General features: G+C 42.3%; 1 protein-coding gene across 13 annotated transcripts in view; it reads left to right on the forward strand.

The window, feature by feature from the left end:
* SPATS2L (spermatogenesis associated serine rich 2 like) overlaps positions 1 to 19,669 on the forward strand; it is a 184,327-nt gene that overhangs the window by 88,845 nt on the left and 75,813 nt on the right. The window lies entirely within an intron of this gene.

Genomic DNA, 19,669 nt, shown 5'->3' on the forward strand with positions numbered 1-19,669 from the left:
GTAGTTGTTTTCATTTTACAGAGGAGGGAGTTGAGACACAGAGAAGGTAAGTGCTTTGCCCTAAGTTCACATAGCTAGTAAGCAGCAGAGCTGGGATTTGAAGCCAGCAGTGCCATTCTACCATTGATACTCTTATCCGCCACGCTGGGTTCCATCTAAACGCAAGGGTATTATGTTACATCTCCAAAAACAGCCTCATAGGCTTATCCAAAGCGTTACCTAGTGGTCATGCTGGGTGGCCTTTACAGTGTCTTTCAACACAGAGTTCTAGAGTCTGAGAATCCCCCCTCCTCATTGTTTGTTGGAGGCTGATGATATCAGAGTCCTTCCAAATCTTGTCCTCCTCTGTGACTTTCCTCCACTTTGGGTCACAACCCCTCACCTGCCGTATCTGCGCCCTTGCACTGTTAGCTCTTAAACAATCATAAACTGTAGATCATAGGAAATTACGGAGATCAGTTTGTCCAGACCACTCATCTGCACTAGGGGAAATGAGGCCCTCCCAGAGGTTTGTCCATGGTTGCACAGCAGAGTGGAGGAGCCTCCTCTGGAACTCCCTCCAGCTTTCTACATGGCTGGCTGCCTCCCACCTCCACTAGGCCTTGAACTGCTTGAGGGCAGGAGTTTGTCTTTCATCTCTTTGTATCCTCCTAGTACCTCAAATACTGAATGAACAACAAGAGAAGTAACATTGCTGGAATCCTTAGTAATTTTGCCTCCATTTAGCCAAGAAGTATCAGACGCCTACTTCCTCCTCTACCCTGTTCTAGATGCTGGCAGTGTGGCGCTGAATGTGTAGATGAGGGTCCTGCTCCCACGGAGCTTGCTTTTTAGGGCAGGGAAACAGAGAGTAAACACAAGAGCAAGTAAATGAACGTGATCGTTTCAGATAATAATGTTACGATGAGAAAAATACAGCAGGGTAGCACAGGTAGGTGGCTACTTAGGTGGGCTTGATCAGGGCAGCTCTCTCAGAGGAGGTGATGCAAGCTGAGATAAAGAAAACAGGAAAGGAACATCATGCAATGATCCAAGGGCAGATGTTCCAGGTAGAAAAGCAAAACCAGATGCCTGAGGAGGACTAAAGTTCATCGTGTTTGAAGAGCAAGTAGGCAAGTGGCTGGTTGACCGCAGTGCGGTCGGCAGAGGAATGGTGATGGGAGACGAGATCAGAGAGCAGGGCACGAACCAGTATTGGTAGAATTCTGGCTCCTCACCTGTGTGTTCCTCAGTCTCCACAGCATCCATGAGTGGAAGCCAGGGGTCCACAAAGCTGGATGGGAAAAGATGAATTTTCATCTTTACTCATATCTGAATGAAATTTAAAATTTCCTTCAATCAGGAATATAGGCAAGGAAGAAAAACAACCCACAGGAGTAGCTGGAGTACCTGTGACTTTCACAACTAGAAATCACAAATATCTTCATATCCAATTACATTTGTTACAGATATCCTAAAATGCTATTTGTTCATCTCTGTTGCAACATTGGGGCTTCCCCAGTGGCTCAGCAGTAAAGAACCTTCCTGCAGTGCAGGAGCCACAGGAGACAAGGGTTCCATCCTTGGGTCAGGAAGATCCCCTGGAGAAGGGCATGGCAACCCACTCCAGGAATACCTGCCTGGAGAATCGCATGGACAGAGGAGCCTTGTGGGGTATAGTCTATAGAGTTGTAAAGAGTTGGCCACAACCCAAGCGACTTAGCACACACTGTAAAATTAACTGTAGTTACAGAACTTACCACCCTATTGTGTTATTTGATGTTGACAGAGAAGCACATATATATTACTGTAGCATAAACTTTTTATTAATGTCAATGCTATTTCAATATGAGTGATTTACTCTGTAATCCTATGTACTTTAGTTAACTATTATTCTGAGAAGGACCCCCAAGGCTTTACCAGACTGTCATAGGGGTTCTGTGCCCCCCAAAATTTAGAACCTGACATAGAAACATGTAGGGTTTTATTCAAAGGGCAAAAGTATCCACTGAAAGGAATTAAGCAGGAACATGACCTGATATGGTGTATTTTTAAAAGCTCCCCCAGCTTTGTCAGCTGTGCTTTGTTGTTGTTCAGTCACTCAGTTGTGTCTGACTTTTTGTGACCCCATGGATAGCATCACACCAGGCTTCCCTGTCCTTCACCATCCCCCAGAGCTTGCTCAAACTCATATCCATTGAGTTGGTGATGCCATCCATCCATCTCATCCTCTGTCGTCCCCTTCTCCTCCTGCCTTCAATCTTTCCCAGCACCAAGAAAAGTTATTTAATATGAAGATCTATAAACAAGTACTACTTGTCTGATGAAGATACAAAGGCTTGAGATAAAGTGATTTGGTCAAAGTCAGACTTTCAGGGAATGTGAAAGAGCAAGGATTTAAACTCAGCTCTCTCTGGTTCTGGTTCCTTCTCTTGCTCTTTCCTCTACATTACCACTTCCCAGAGTGTTCCACCAGAATAACCCCAGAGCACAGAAGAACAAACCTCCTACCTGGGGACATGGTTAAAACCAACTTCCACATAGAATTCCTTTGGGATCTTCTGTGTTATCTTAAAAATGGGTGCAAATTTTTTTTTATTGTATTCCATATTATATTCCCTATATTATATTAATACAGAACTGTGTTCACTTATTGACCACTGAATGAACAGTGGCAGAAGTCTGTGCCCTTTTATATTGTAGCTTCATATTCTCTGTGACTCACAGTCATACCCTCGGGCAAGAGTGTGTTCCTAATTGAAGAAGCTGAGTTTGGCACCACAGTGCTGACCAGATAATGGCCCCTTTTCAAATGTCTGTTGATGGATGGGCTGAACAGCTCTTAAAGTTGGGTTATGAGAAGGAAAAGCACTTTAAAGAATCAGTCATAATAGTTGATTCCCTACAAAACACGGCCAGTGGACAGACCAATATGGTAGGCTCAGCAGATAGAGTGTCTTATTCAAAATAGAGGTAGTGTCGAGCCAAAATGTGGAAGGAGGCTGATCCATCATCTCACAGACAATGGAGGTTCAGTCTGAATGCTCCACGCATTGGCTTAAGCGCCACATTCATCTGTTTGTCCTGACCAATGCCACATGTATGTATGAAGATTAACAGTAGATGGTGTTTTTGCTGTTGCATTTCAGTAACTTATCAAAGTGTTGGCATTATTTTGAAAGCGGGTGATGTTTAAGTTGTAAATATTATCCATCTGCATGACAATGAAAGTAGAGCTCCTCTAACTCAGTTAGTAAATTCCATCTTCCCATATCAAAAGGTTAATAGATTTCTTAGCTCAATAAAATAAATCATAATAAACAACTGAAAATTCTGATCATTTGTAATTTCACATTGATTTATTTTTGCACTTTTATTTCCTTTAGTTATTAGCTTTTATGGCCTTTTTATGATTAGTTTGTTTCCCAATCTGTCACACAGCAGTGACATTTCAGTTCTGAAGATTAAGAATAATAACAACTGTTATGTCTTACATTATAAATTATAAGCTCTTAGGAGATGTGAGAACAAATCTGCATGGTGTGTTTATACACTATCTAGTCAAGCACTGTGGGAAGTTAACTACTTAGTTAAAGTCTTGCAGTGAGATGAGTTCCTCAGTTATCTCTGGTGGGTCCGCTCATGGATGAATTGGAAAGGAAGAGGTGAGAGCATCATTTCTGTCCTCATGCAGCTTTTAATCCAAAGACATAACTTCCGGTCTCACATCCAAGGCAACTGGCATTTGCAGTTGACACTCTTGAGTGTCCTACCCTTTAGGAATCCTTTCAGGTGCCTCCTTTCTCTGCCCTCCTACCCCTCCTGAATTACTGGCCCTTCTATTGTTCTCCTTTGTGCTTTGGTGGGGTTCTCAGCCTTCTGCCCCTGTACTGTGATGGTTAGTGGTCTGTCGTCCCAAGGGAGATTGTGTGCTGCTTGGGGGCAGGCAGGGGGCCTTTCTTGTCTTCATATTCTTAGTTTTGACACATAGCTGACCCCAAAGTGCGTTAAATAAATGAATGGATGACAAATGAATGAACCTGCCTGCTTGAATTGTTAATGTTCTTTATAGACAAATTTCCCATTCACAATATTTTGCAAAACCTCAAGCGTTCTTGAAAATTGAAATGTAGGTTAATGGAAATGTCATCTCATTTTAGTACTCGCTTTTCTATTAAATAAAGCAAGTTTTAAATCGCTTCTAAAAACAAGCTTAGGTTACTTAGGTTGACTCCCTGTGGTTCTGTAGAAAAGCAGCATATCTTTATGAGATAGTTATCAAATACAGGTGGTCTCAGGTAGGTTTCACTGGTAACAGGTGAGGTCCTTTGGTGAGCAACCAGTCTTATCTCACTGTACCCTTTCCAAAAAATAGGAAGAATATCTCACTTTGTTAAAGAAAGATACCAGAACAAAATCTTCAGGCTAATCAGGGATCTTATGTGCATGCGCAGTTGCATCCAAATCATTATAACCCCATGGACTGTAGCCTACCAGGCTCCTCTGTCCATGGAATTGTCCAGGCAAGAATACTGGAGTGGCTTGACATTTCCTGTTCCAGGGGATCTTCCTGACCCAGGGGTCAAACCTGTGTTGCCTGGATTCTTTACCACTGTGCCACCTGGGGAACCCAATCAGGGATCTTATATTTAGGGCCAATTCACTTTTTACAGCTCTTTACTAGGTAATGCCTTTTAAAAAGAAGAAGAAGAAAAAGAAATTTAACACTAGAAACTCATAGATGAGTTAAAGATAGGGCTCAGTGGTGACTATTACATTATTTCTCATGTGAAGCACTAGGGTACCAAACTAAATTGATTTATAAAGTTTTAGATGTAATTCTCATCTGAATAAGGAAAGATTATTGCAACTGGCATCCACAAAATAACATTTTTAGTCAGATATTTTCATGCATTATTATAAATCAGTTTAAATAGAATACAATTCAGCAGTACAATTTGGTGATGGAAAGCCAAGAAGATCCTTGTTTGTAAAATAGGATTACAGATGGAGTTACAAAATAAAATTTGCTGAATGGACAGTTTTGATCTGATAACAAATCCCAGCCAAAAGTGACCCTTAAGCCACAGAGAAGCAAGTATGCTCGGAAAGTGATCTCCAGCCAGGTAAAGTCATAGAAGGAGAATGGATATTGGAAACAGAAGCAGAGCTTATTAGCTCTCCCCAATTACTAGTTGAGTGGTCTGGAGCAAGTCACTTGACTTTTCTGGGCCTCAATTTCCTGATCTGTAGGTGAGACATGAAAATATAAAACCTACCTGACAAAGTCATCAAATACGATAATAAATGTACAGCAGCTTTATAAGCTGTTAATCCTATGAACTGTAGAGCATCCGGGGGAGCTCATCTGTGTATTTTATTATTTTAAAAAAAGGAAAAAGAGTTTATGAAAAAGGAGTTCATGTTTTTGTTTGGAACTCAAAGTATAATTCACACAGAAATGAGATCAGAAAGAAAACATAATAAAAATCCCAAATGAGAAAACTGGACTTGACTTTTTCCAAACTTGTATAGCTATTGCTGAGCCTCACAAAAAATCAGTGAGACTAGAAAATATGATGATGTGGAAATGGGGAGCTGCTTAGCCTACAGTATCCTTGCTGCAGTGTCACTTACTGTGAATAGCTTTTTGAGCTGTTAAAGTTATGGAGGTAAATTGGGTTGTAAACAATAATCGTACAGACTCATTGAAATGGAGGAGGAGGAGTAGATAAGAGGAGAGGAGCCTTTGGTCCACAGTGGGAACAGGGAGGGGTCATCTCAACCATCGTGCTGGTGCCTCACGTAGACTCTGTGTCCTGGAGTCTGTCCTCAATAGGCGGGCAGATTTTCCATTTCATTTTCCTATAACTGTCTTGATCTGTGTCTTACAGAGGACTGAAATATGGTTCAAGTCTTTAGGTGGAGGAGTGAAAGTGTGGAAGTGTTAGTCACTCAGTTGTGTCCGACTCTTTGTGACCCCATGGACTATATCCCACCAGGTTCCTCTGTCCATGGGATTCTCCGGGCAAGAATACTGGAGTAGGTTGCCATTCTCCTTTCCAGAGGATCTTCCCTACCCAGGGATCGAAGCTGGGTCTCCTGTATTACAGGCAGATTCTTTACTGTGGAGGAGTATTGTCAGAAAAACCCAAGAGTTTGATTAAAGAGAGTTTAGCAGGATCGGAGAAAGTACAGAAGAGACCCATCATCATGCATCTTTAATATATTAACTCCATTTAATAGAGAACTCATTTCATGGGATGTGGACAAGTTTTAATGATAGACAGTTGTTTTTAAAGACCAAACAATGCAAGCATTGGAGCAAATTTTTATTTCATCCTTTTGTAATAGTGTTTAGGTCAGTTTAGCCCAGTTCTTGGATTCAGGCAGCAAAAACACAAACCACACACACAGCTTGTACGTTTCACCAGGAATAGGTTCTTGTCATCATTTTCTCAGAGGAAAGGGTCATTAAATTCCCCTTTCAAAGAAAGGAGAAACACTGACAGTAGTTATTGCCTAATGCTTATGTACAGAACTGCTGTTATTGTTGCTTGGCAACTAGAAGAGATTTGACAAGAAGTCTAAAGGAACTGAATGAATAAATGGAAATGCCAGCATCAGTTTCTGGGGATAAGAAGAAATTTACTATTGTAGGATTAGCATCACATTGCTTTTTTCCAAGCTACACAATTGGAATTCACAGTGTTTCTGTTCTGTTTCTCCTGCCCCTCACCTCCTTCCAGCCTTTCATCATAGCCCCTTTTGCACTGTGGCTGAGAGGTAGATACAAGATAGATGGTTAATGCTAAACGACACAAAAGCATGTAAAAATTAAGGTGGCAGGAATAAAAGTTACCTCTATTGGCAATCCCTTGGAATTTATGGGGACTTTACCAATATTCTAGTTATTTTTCACACACACACAAAATGATAAAAATTGCGATGGTTTCTGCTCTTCTGACCTTGAGCATTAAAAATCTGTCCAGATAGATTAAATAGGTAGGTAGGTAGACTGATTGAGTCAGCACTTAACAGCATACAGCTTGTATTATTGTTAAAACCACTTTTTCTCTGAGATTGATCCACAACTTGATTACAAGCCTCTTATAAGCACAAATGGACTTTTATTTGTGTACTCAGTAGCTTCTATAGTAGTAACATCATAGAATTTATGCCCCCCAAATATTTGTTAATCACTATTTAGCTAAATAACTGAGCCAAGATTCTGTAACGGTGATTCTCAGGCAGCAGGAAGAAAGGAAAAGCAAGTGGAGCATGCCTCCCTGTGTTGAGGCAAGCCTTAGAATGTCAGTAAGAAAAAGATGGGAAAAGGCATATTAGAAAAGGCATATTTGTGTTCATTTGAGTCCTCCAAAAGCAGAAGCCAAGGTGGGATTACATGAGTAAGAGATTTCCTGGGGTGGGAAGCAGGGTAGGCAGGTGCTTGTAAAAGAGCAGAAGGGGCAGGCAGGGAGAATTTATAGACTGCCATGCATGCTGGTCCACTATTGTTGAAAGAAGCAGGAGAAAACAAGAAAATAGGGTAGGAAGAGTCTCCCTGGGCAGTGAGTACAGTTCTAAGGAAGTTTGTGCAGGTCTGAGGCATCCTCAGACCCCAGCTAGGGGTCTCCCACAACCCTCATCCTGTAATGGACTTCCACTAGTACCCTGCCACCTACCTGAGCCATCGTATGGTGCATCCAGGTGGAGTGTGGCTTGCGTGCCTGGGTGGGGGGAGTGTAGCTTGGGTGGACCCAGAAGGATGGTAACTGGGCTGTCGGTCACCTCTGTTTCCCACAAAGGGATATTTTTGAGAGGATAACACAATTTTAGATTTACAAAGGAAACTGAAATAACTACTTTGGAGTTGAATCATGTAAGAGAAAAGTATGAGATTTATATGCTTATGGAAAAGAATCCATAAAACATTTGAGAGCCACTGTTAATTAGTAAATTAAAATATAGTTACTAGAATTTCCCTTCCTTTGGCAGATGAGCCATACTGCCACTAGCATAGGGAGTCTTCGTGACTTCTAGGGAAGGGATGATTTAGGAATCTCATTTTCTATTCAAGTATACTCTAACCACATTTAAGGAAACAAAGGAACACATTAATTTTACTGAGAAATTGCGTGTCCTTTGGTACATTGGGCTTTAGTATCCTTATCTGCCAAATGAGGACTCTCCTTCATGTGGAGGAGCTCCAAAATCCTTTCCAGCTCTAATAGTGGATGAATCTATGGACTTTCCCACCTCATAAGCACCATAAAAGACAGAAAGGGGGATTGTACCATGGATCAAAGACCCTGATGGCAGCCTTGGTCCTGATATAAATCAGCGGCCTCCACTGGAGTGTGGTACATAACCTCTCTGGGCTTGCTGGGTGGCTCAGCTGTTAAAGAGTCCGCCTGCAGTGCAGGAGACCCCAGTTTGATTCCTGGGTTGGGAAGTTCCCCTGGAGAAGGGATAGGCTATCCACTCCAGTATTCTTGGGCTTCCTTTGTGGCTCAGCTGGTAAAGAATCTGCCTGAAATGCATGAGACCTGGGTTTGATCCCTGGGTTGAGAAGATCCTATGGAGGAGGGCATGTCAACCCATTCAGTATTCTTGCCTAGAGAATCCCCATGGACAGAGGAGCCTGGTGGGCTGCAGACTATGGGATGGTAAAGAGTCAGACTTGACTGAGCAACTAAGCACAGCAGCAGCAGCACACAACCTCTCTGTACTCAGTTTCTTGTTTAAATACAAATTTGATTAAACTATTTGTAAGCCACATTTATGGTTCACTTGTGTGGCATGTCTGATGACTGTCTACAGATCCTTCAAAACTCTGCTGCTCATTTTTTTTTTTTTTCTAATTGGCGTATAGTTGCTTCACAGTGTTGTTTTAGTTTCTACTTCACAGCAAAACAAATCAGCTTCATGTATACATATATCACCTCTTTCTGGGATTTCCCTCACATTTAGATCATCACAGAGCTTGGAGCAGAGCTCCCTGTAGTATGCAGTTGACTCTCATTAATTATCTATTTTATACATAGTAGTGAATATGTCTGTTGCTCAGTTCCTGAAGATAATTATCCATAAAAATGTACTGAAATGATGATTGAAGAGCCATGATACACTTTATAAAGTTAACATTTTTCTTTCTTTTATTGCAGTGCGAGCATTTAACAGGAGATTACTCTTTGAGCGTTCACTATTGCCCAGCAGATCTCTAGAACTGCTGAAATTTTCTACCCACTGAACAGCAGCTCCCCGTTTTCTTTCCCCCATTCCCTAGCAACCACTGTTTTTCCTCTCTGCTTCTATGAGTTTGACTATGTTAACACGATACCTCATATAAATGGAATCATGCAGTATTTGTCCTGTTTCTGACTTATTTCACTTAACATAATGTCCTCAAGGTTTGTCCACACTGTTGCATATATACCCAGGATTTCCTTCTTTTTAAAGGCTGAATAATATTCCTCTGTATGTATATATCATATTTTCTTTACCTACTCATCCATCAGTGGATGTTTGTTGGTTGGTTTTTTTCCAGTTTTTCCAATCTATTATTAAATTTAATTTTACTTTGGAGTATAGTCACTTTAAAATGTTGTGGTAATTTAATAAGTAAAGTGATTCAGTTATACGTATACATATAGCCATTTTTTTCCAGGTTCTTTTTCTGTATAGGTTTTTATTGACTAAGACTGTAATTGTAGCTATTTGACTAAGGCTGAATCCACAAACTAGTTTTAACTCTTTTTATCACTTTTAGAGATAAAAGCAAACAAAATCATAAAATCATTGGGAAAACAACATCTGGCCAGACAGATTATAATTTTTACTGATGTTTAAATCAGAATACCTTCTTAAAATTGGTCAAATCTGTTAAAGTTTTTTTTTTTTTAAAAAGTGTCTGGGTGAACAAATACACTTCTCCTAAAGAAAGGGCATGCTCCTGGTTTCCATGATGGTAAGATGGTCTTCATCCTTCATGCCACAGTGAGGAAATATCCAAGATTAATATAATTTAGAGATTAACTTAACTCCTTTGTTCTGGTATTGACTAAGGGGGTGACTAGGGCTTCCCAGATCGTACTAGTGGTAAAGAATATGCCTGCAGTGCAGGAGATGTGGTTGCAATCCCTGGATCAGGAAGATCCCCGGGAGGAGGAAATGGCAACCCACTTCAGTATTCTTGCCTGGAAAATCCGTGGACAGAGGAGACTAGCAGGCTACAGTTTATGGAGTTGCCAAGAACTGAACACAACTGAGTGACTGAGCATGCATGCACAAGGGATAACTAACTTCTTTATTTGGTATTGATTAAGTATAGTAAAGGAGAAGGCAATGGCACCCCACTCCAGTACTCTTGCCTGGAAAATCCCAGGGACGGGGGAGCCTGGTGGGCTGCCGTCTATGGGGTCGCACAGAGTCGGACATGACTGAAGTGACTTAGTAACAGCAGCAGCAGCAAAGTATAATCGTGACTAGTACCTTCATGGTACTCTTTATCTGAAGAGTTTTGTGAATGAGCAGGGGGAAATACCCACAGGGAGAGTAGATTTCAATAATTAACTTCCTCCCTCGAGTGGAGACACTAAGTTCCAAAGGAAGTGAGGAAAGATTTTTTTACTATTCTAAGTTACAAGCAAAAGATAAGTTTAAAATATCTCACTTTTCTATTTTGATTAAAATACCAAAATCAGAATTCCCTGGTGGTCCAGTGGTTAAAACTCTGCACAGGGTACAGGTTCAATCCCTGGTCAGGGAACTAGATCCCATATGCTGCATTGTGTGGCCAAAAAAAAAAGGGGGAGTTGAATCAATTTAAACTTAAAAACAAAACAAAACAAAGATGCCTTGTAAAAATAAAATTCCCACTTTCTTTTTGCCTTCACTCATAAATTCAAGTATGAATTTCATCAGAGAACGTTGCTCAAGCTCAACAGAAATATTTTCTTAAATCCTAACACTGTGTGGATATAAAAGGCTGGCTAAAAAAAAAAAAAACTTCACTCTATCCTAAATTACCAGACCACCTGACCTGCCTCCTGAGAAATCTGTATGCAGGTCAAGAAACAAGAGTTAGAACCGGACATGGAACAGACTGGTTCCAAATCAGGAAAGGAATACGTCAAGGCTGTATATTGTCATCCTGCTTATTTAACTTATATGCAGAGTACATCATGAGAAATTCTAGACTGGATGAAGAACAAGCTGGAATCAAGATTGCCAGCAGATATATCAATAACCTCAGATATGCAGATGACACCACCTTACGGCAGAAAGTGAAGAACTAAAGAACCTCTTCACGAAAGCGAAAGAGGAAAGTGAAAAAGTTGGCTTAAAATTCAACATTCAGAAAACTAAGATCATGGCATCCAGTCCCATCACTTCATGGCAAATAGATGGGGAAACAGTGGAAACAATGAGAGGCTTCATTTTGGGGAGCTCCAAAATCACTGCAGATGGTGACTGCAGCCATAAAATTAAAAGACACTTACTCCTTGGAAGGAGAGTTGTGACCAACCTAGACAGCATATTAAAAAGCTTTGCCAACAAAAGTCAGTCTAATCAAAGTTATGGTTTTTCCAGTAGTCGTGTATGGATGTAAGAGTTGGACCATAAAGAAAGCTAAGCACCTAAGAATTGATGCCTTTGAACTTGGTGTTGGAGAAGACTCTTGAGAGTCCCTTGGACTGCAAGAAGATCCAACCAGTCCATCCTAAAGGGAATCAGACCTGAATATCCATTGTAAGGACTGATGCTGAAGCTGAAACTGCAATACTTTGGCCACCTGATGCAAAGAACTGACTCATTTGAAAAGACCCTGATGCTAGGAAGGATTGAAGGTGGGAGGAGAAGGGGTTGACAGAGGATGAGATGGTTGGATGGCATCACCAACTTGATGGACAGGTTTGAGCGAACTCCAGGAGTAGGTGATGGACAGGGAAGCCTGGCATGCTGCAGTCCATGGAGTTGCAAAGAGTCAGACACGACTGAGCGACTGAATTGAACTGACATTGACAATGACATTGAAGTCGCTCAGTCGTGTCTGACTCTTTGAGACCCCATGGACTGTAGCCTACCAGGCGGCTCCTCCATCCATGGAATTTTCCAGGCAAGAGTACTGGAGTGGGGTGCCTTTTCCTTCTCCAGGAGATCTTCCCGACCCAGGGATCGAACCTGGGGCTCCCGCATTGTAGGCAAGATGCTCTACTGTCTGAGCCACCAGGGAAGACCGAATTGAACTGAACTGATCCTAAATTATGTGCAGGTCTGGTATTTCTGGGAAAATACAAGGAAGAATAAAGTGCATGTATGCAGAACATATGGGTATACACTGAATATATGCTAGAAGCTAAGTAGGTGAAATGAAATGTGTGTTAAGTCCATTGCTTGTCTCAATATAAATTGGTAGGGTAGCTGCTACCAATAGCAACTATTTGAGATACACATCAAACCTATGTGTGGTAGATGAAAGGTGAAACCGGATATGGAAAATGTGTCATGGACTAAATTAAACATAGACAGCATATTAAAAAGCAGAGACATTACTTTGCCAACAAAGGTCTATCTAGTCAAAGCTATGGTTTTTCCAGTAGTCATGTACAGATGTGAGAGTTGGGCTATAAAGAAAGCTGAGCACCAAAGAATTGATGCTTTTGAACTATGGTGTTGGAGAACTCTTGAGATTCCCTTGGACTGCAAGGAGATCCAACTAATCAATCCTAAAGGAAAGCAGTCCTGACTATTTGTTGGAAAGACTGATGCTGAAGCTGAAACTCCAATACTTTGACCACCTGATGCAAAAAACTGACTCACTGGAAAAGATCCTGATACTGGGAAAGATTGAAGGCAGGAGGAGACAGAGGATGAGATGGTATGAGTTTAATGGATGTGAGAGTTGGACTGTGAAGAAGGCTGAGCGCCGAAGAATTGATGCTCTTGAACTGTGGTGTTGGAGAAGACTCTTGAGAGTCCCTTGGACTGCAAGGAGATCCAACCAGTCCATTCTGAAGGAGATAACCCTAGGATTTCTTTGGAAGGAATGATGCTAAAGCTGAAGTTCCAGTACTTTGGCCACCTCATGTGAAGAGTTGACTCATTGGAAAAGACTCTGATGCTGGGAGGGATTGGGGGCAGGGGAAGAAGGGGACGACAGAGGATGAGATGGCTGGATGGCATCACGGACTCGATGGACGTGAGTCTGAGTGAACTCCGGGAGTTGGTGATGGACAGGGAGGCCTGGCGTGCTGCGATTCATGGGGTTGCAAAGAGTCGGACATGACTGAGCGACTGAACTGAACTGAAGAGTAGGTGATGGACAGGGAAGCCTGGCATGCTATATAGTCCATTGGGTCACAAATAGTCAGACACAACTGAGTTGAACTGAACTTAAAATACTTCATCTGAAAAGTGTCTTTTAAGTATCAGATACTCAAAGACAAGTCAACTTCTCAGTCTTATTTCTAGGAATCAGAGAAGTTTTGTAACTTCTTTAAGCTATCGATTTTCATTTAGTATTGTAACTATTGGGGCTTCCCTGGTGGCTCAGAGGTTAAAGTGTCTGCCTGCATTGCAGGAGACCTGGGTTACATTAATTTGCTTTTTTGCCCCTCAAATGCTCAATGACTAGAGAAAGTATAGACCCTGAGTTGATGGAAAGAAGCCTGGGTTGTTGTTGCTTTAACTCTTTGAGCCAGATGGTGTTCTCTAGCGGCTCTAACAGGACCTCTCCTGTTAAGAGGTGGGTCTGTGCCCCCTCCCCTTAAAACTGGGTAGGCTTTGACTGGACTCTGTGTGGCTTTCACAGTGGGTGATTGAGCTTCTTGCTCACTAGTTGGGACACTTGTTTTGAAACTCTGGACAGCCATGTCAACAGTCTAACTATTCTCAGGCCTGCATGCTGTGAGGAAGCCCAGATGAACCCAGAAGAACCACATGGAGAATGCCTGAGCATAATACATGGAGAGAGAGAGAGAGATGGTCAGCCAGACTCTGGCTGCACCAGTGGCCCCTCCCCTACTGCACCAGCTCCTCTCTCTGTCTGCCTGAAAGACCCCAAGGTAGACCTTCTCAGCTGAACTCCTCTTCAACTCCTGACCCACAGAAACACTGAAATATCATAACTGATTTTTGTTTGTAGCCACGAAATTTGAGGTGACTTGTTATGCACCAGTAAATAACTGAAATACCTTCTCAGAAAGGAAAACTGTTCTAAACTAGAGCTGATATTTTAAAAATGACACTGTTGCATAAACTATGCAGAAGTGTGGACGAGTAGATAGTAGGCACAGGTAAATTAGTGGATAGGGCAAGCAGTTACACCTCAAAAGAGTTTTTGTCCTAGCCACCATCTTTTCTCTTGTTTCCATACTCTGCCTTAGCTATTCATGCCTTCCCTTGCATCGCTCACTCATGCTTTTCAGTTGTGGGTGGACATTAGAGCCACTTCAGTTCAGTTCAGTTGCTTAGTCACGTCCGACTCTTTGTGACCCCATCGGCTGCAGCACGCCAGGCTTCCTGTCCATCACCGACTCCCAGAGCCACTAGGAAAACTTAAAAAAAATAATAAATATCCAGGCCCATATTTAATTGCTTGAGGTGGGACCCGAATGTAGGTACATTTTAAATCTCACCAGGTGGTTCCAGTTTGCAGCCAGGGCTGGGAACCACTGTTGGATGCTGCTGCTGCTGCTGCTACGTCGCTTCAGTCGTGTCCAACTCTGTGCGACCCCATAGACGGCCTCCTACCAGGCTCCTCTGTCCCTGGGATTCTCCAGGCAAGAACACTGGAGTGGGTTGCCATTGCCTTCTCCAATGCATGAAAGTGAAAAGTGAAAGTGAAGTCGCTCAGTCGTGTCCGACTCTTCGCGACCCCATGGACTGCAGCCCACTAGGCTCCTCTGCCTATGGGATTTTCTAGGCAAGAGTACTGGAGTGGGGTGCCATCGCCTACTCCGCTGTTGGATGCTAACAGCACCCACATCTGTACCCCTGGCTCCGTTCTTCCCTGGAGCTACAGGTTCATAAAGTCAGCTGCTTCCTAAACACCTGGAAGTGGAGGTCTCCCAGCCCTCTCAGAATGCTCCATTTCTACCACCACTCCTTCTCTCAGGAAACGACACCACTGTCCACAGAAATGTTCAAGCCAGACGCTCGGGAACCATCCAGATTCCTTCACCTTCCGTCTTCCTCATTCCCTGTGTCTGTGTGGGTATGCTCAGTCGCTCAATCATGTCTGACTCTTTGCAACCCCCCAGACTGTAGCCCACCAGGCTCCTCTGTCCATGGAATTCTCCAGACAAGAACACTGGGGTGGGTTGCCATTCCCCTCTCCAGAGGATCTTCCTAACCCAGGAATCAAACCCATGTCTCCTGTAGCTCCAGCATTGGCAAATTCTTTACCACTGAGTCATCTGGGGGCTTCCCTGCATCTAGTTAAATACACATCAGTTACTTCCACCCAATTAAATTGTGAGTCAGTCTCTACTGCTCCATCTTGGTCTACATTCTCTCCCTGCATTAAAATCCTGCCAGGCATCTGTCTGCTCTCTTCTAACTCATCCACATAGAAACCACAGTGACTTTCTTGAATACACAAATAATCACACTCTTCTGAGTAAATCCCTTGAATGGCTACCTTTAGAATAAGACTCAGAATCATAAGATGGCTTGTGATGCCTGGCACACTTTGCCTCATGCCTTTTGGATCAAGCTTCATCTGAAATCCCATTCCTTCATTTAATGCTCCAGCGATCCTGGGCCTTCATTCCCTTTGAACATGCTCCCAGATACTCAGTCCTGTCTGTGAGGAGATGCTGTAAACTCTTCCTGGAATGTTCCATCTCCTTTTCCCTTTCCCTTTCCTGGCTTAGTCTTAATTGTCCTTTGTCCTGAGTTTAAACAGACTCCAGAGCCTCAGATAGGGTTTCTCTGAGTCTCTGGTTTAGGTGGGTTCCCCTGTTAAACAATTGCCCAAAGCATCTTTACTTACCCTTCTGGAAAGCTCATCAAACATCTGCCTTCCTAGACTATAAGCTCCCAGGCAGGTCATGAAATGTGTGCTGCTGCTAGGAGTGGGGTGCCATTGCCTTCTCCGCATGAAATGTATACGTCACTGCATATACTCTGTTCATTGGTGACTGAATGAATGGATAAACAAGTGAGTGTGGATTAAGAGAGCCGTATCAGCTCTAAGGGAAGTTCTTGGGGTGATATGCTGACCTCTGTGCTTGGCTATGGCCCATTTAAAATTCAGATCAACAATTTGAATAAGTTGTAGAAGACGGCAACTTGTTTTAAATGATATAAAATTGAAAGGATTGGCTAATGTATTCCCTGTGTTTGATGGCAGGCAGAAAGCAAGGTTCTAAAACCTAACAGCTAGCTGGAGTGACGGGTCAGAACTTACAGACTGTAATCTAATAAAGGTAAATGCAGTATCCTGTCCTTGTATTCTAGTCACTATGCAAGTATCCGACAGGGTACACTTGCCTCAGAAACAGTCCAGGGTGTGTTAGTAACATAGTAAGTTATGTTTGAGCCAGTACAGTAAGTCCCCTACATATGAGAGCATGTTCATTAAGTCCAATTTGTTTGTAAGTCCAACAAAATTAACCTAAGTACCCAACTAATACAATGCTGTACTGTAATAGGTTTATACTACTTTTCACACAAATAATATGTACATAAAAAGAAAACCCCCAAAATAAAGCATTTTTTTAATCTTACAGTATAATACCTTAGAGTAGTACTAGCTACATCACTGCTGCTTTTACACTTGCTTCCAGACATCCTGGTCTTGAAATAAAGATACTGTGCTACTGAGCTACATTCAGTACTGTACAGTAAAGTACACAAAAGCACAGCCACGTGTAGAGGACGCACGCATTGTACGCCAGTCATGTGAACTAATTTATGTGGCGGGACATGCGAATGCAGGTTCGCATCTTTGAAAGTCTTCAACTGAAAGTTCACATGTAGGGGACTTACTATAATTGCTGAGGCTCCTGGAACTGCTCATGCCATCTTAGATGCCTTTAATGGAAAAGTAGAGCCACAGCAAGAGAGGGGCAGTTTCCGCAGTCCCCTGCCTTGATCCAGCTATCTCTGGAACAGTGTACTTCATTTATGGAACCACATTTCATCAGCATACACTCGAAGGAGTTTGACCAGGGTGGTGAGAGCTAACCTCTCTCGTCTGCTCATTCTCTTGAGCATCTGCTCTGCGTTCTCAACAGGATCTCTCATCCCTTAGTCTGTCCCTAGTCTCTGGGTTCATCATCCCCCTTCATAGACCACAGATGCCTTAAGTATCTTATGATTCTCGGCCCCCGTATCCCTGAGACCTAGGATCTACCACTATGTTTTTTTAGAGTTCATAATTTGGCTCATTCCTTTTCTTTCCTCCTCCATCTGGCATGTTGAGAATTGCTTGGAGAAAGCCAGGCCAGTTGGCTCCATGACAAATCCATACCATCCAGCATTAGTGGCCCGTCAATCTGGCTCAGCTCTTTCATTCATCTAGGCCATATTCTATCACATTCCCGTAAGGAAGTTCTAAACCTTTTCCCACTTAAAAAAAAAAAATGTATTTATTTGACTGTGCCGGGTGCTAGTTTTGGCATGTGGGATCTAGTCCCCTGACCAGGGATTGCTTGCATTGAGAGCGCAGAGTCTTAGCCACTGCACCACCAGGGAAGTCCCACTTTCCCCACTTTTTAATCCTAAAGCAAACTCCAAAATTCTCACTCAGAAGAAATAGTTTCCTTAAACTTTCTCTTCACAATCTCAGATTTCTTCTCTGTCTTCACTCTTCCTTTCTCTCCTTCCTTCCTCAGAATTCTGAGAAAGAGAAAGAATCTGTCTTTCCTTCCAAAGCTTCTATTTCCACATGGATTTTGATGCCATTTTCTTCCATTTCCTCTGGGACTTTGCTTCATAATTTATCTTCTGTATTTTCCTCTCTTCAAATTCTTTCTCAGTGCCAGCTCTCTTACCTCCTCAGTGAACACACTCAAGTGCTTTGTGGAGATTAATTGTGTGGTGATTGTTTTAAGATGGATTGGAGAGAGGAGAAACCAAGCCAGAGAGTTCAATTAGAAGGCTTTTTCTAGAGTCCAGGTGAAAGGCAGAGGGAAACTGTCCAGGGTAGTAAAGGAAGAAATATAGAACAGGTGAGATTCTGAGAGGATTTTGATGTCAGAATGACCTTGAGTTAGTTGCTATTTATGACTTTGTCTTATTTTCCTGTGGTTTTCTCAGCTCCTTGGGGGCAAATACCGTGTCAGATTCATCTCACAATTTCTTCTCACTTTCCTGCATGAAATGGAGCTTTGAACAAATGCTTAGGATTTCCTTAAAACGTGAGGTGGGGGCAGGGTTAGGGGTGGGGGTTGGGATGGAAGGAGAGCTGGAAGGTATGTTTTTTTAAAAAGAGGATCATCGTTGAGAAAGGGAAAGGTAGCTCCATATTAGGAAGAAGAGAGGAATAGACCTTTGTTCCTCAAAACATGGCCCATTATAGTGTTTTCCCATTGCTGTAACAGATGGAATTTGCTATAAAAAATGGCCGCAGCTTAGTGACTTAAAACACCACAAATTTACTATCTTACAATTCTGGAGAACGGCAGTCTGAAATGGGTCTCATTGGGTCAAAATCAAGGTGTCAGCAGGGCTGCATTGCTTTCTGGAAGCTCTGGGGAGAATTCGTCTTCTTGCCTTTTGCAGCTTCTAGAAGCTGCCTGCATTCCTTGGCTCGTGGCCCCCTTTCATCTTCAAACCCAGCAATGGCTGGTAGGTCTTTCTCACAGTGAGTCCATCTTATACTCTCTTTATCCTCCTTCTACTTATAAGGACCCTTGTGATTATATTGGGGTCACTGAGATAATCTAGATAATCTCCCCTTCTCCAGGATGACCTGATTAATAACCGTAATTCTATCTGCAGCCTTAATTTGCCAATAACCTTTTATTCCCTGGTTCTGGGGGATTAGGTGGGGTAGATGGCTTTGGGGCTACTATTCAGCTGCCACATCCTTGGACAGGCAGCATCTCCACCACCTGAGAGCTTATTAGAAATACAGAATGGGGCTCCACCCCCAAGTCATGGAATCAGAATCTGCATTCTCATTGGATCCCCAGGGGATTTGAATGTACTTTAACATTTGAGAAGTAACTAGTAAGCTACCTGTAAGCTTCCCCCTACTTTAAACTTGCCACAATTTTATGAAAACTGCATTTTTCCCCCACTTTCAAATCTTAATTATTCCTTCTAATCCCGGTTTCCTGCCAAAAAAAAAAAGTTAATTTTGATTTATACCCCTGGTGTTAATTCCCCAAAAGCCAGCCATGAAGATGACAACACTTCATGCATATTTTTTACTGGCAGAAAGTAGATGTTAGAAAAGGCAATTAAATTATAAAGTTATCCATGATGCAAAGGTACTGGCCCGCAAAGAATATTTTCTTTCTCAAGAAGATTCATAGGAGAACAGCCTTCATTAGTGTATAGATAATATTAGTGGCCCAGCAAATGAAGCAGAACGTACACAGATGAGCTGTTTTTAAGGCATCTCTGAAAGGCTCAGCATTTGAGAAATGTGGCCAAAGCTGATTATAAAATCCCTTTCAGAATTGCAGGAATGGCAACCCATAAATAATTGGTTCTCACTGGTGCAAAAACG

The sequence above is a fragment of the Ovis canadensis genome, chromosome 2, assembly GCF_042477335.2.
Source record: "Ovis canadensis isolate MfBH-ARS-UI-01 breed Bighorn chromosome 2, ARS-UI_OviCan_v2, whole genome shotgun sequence".
Taxonomy (NCBI): Eukaryota; Metazoa; Chordata; class Mammalia; order Artiodactyla; family Bovidae; genus Ovis; species Ovis canadensis.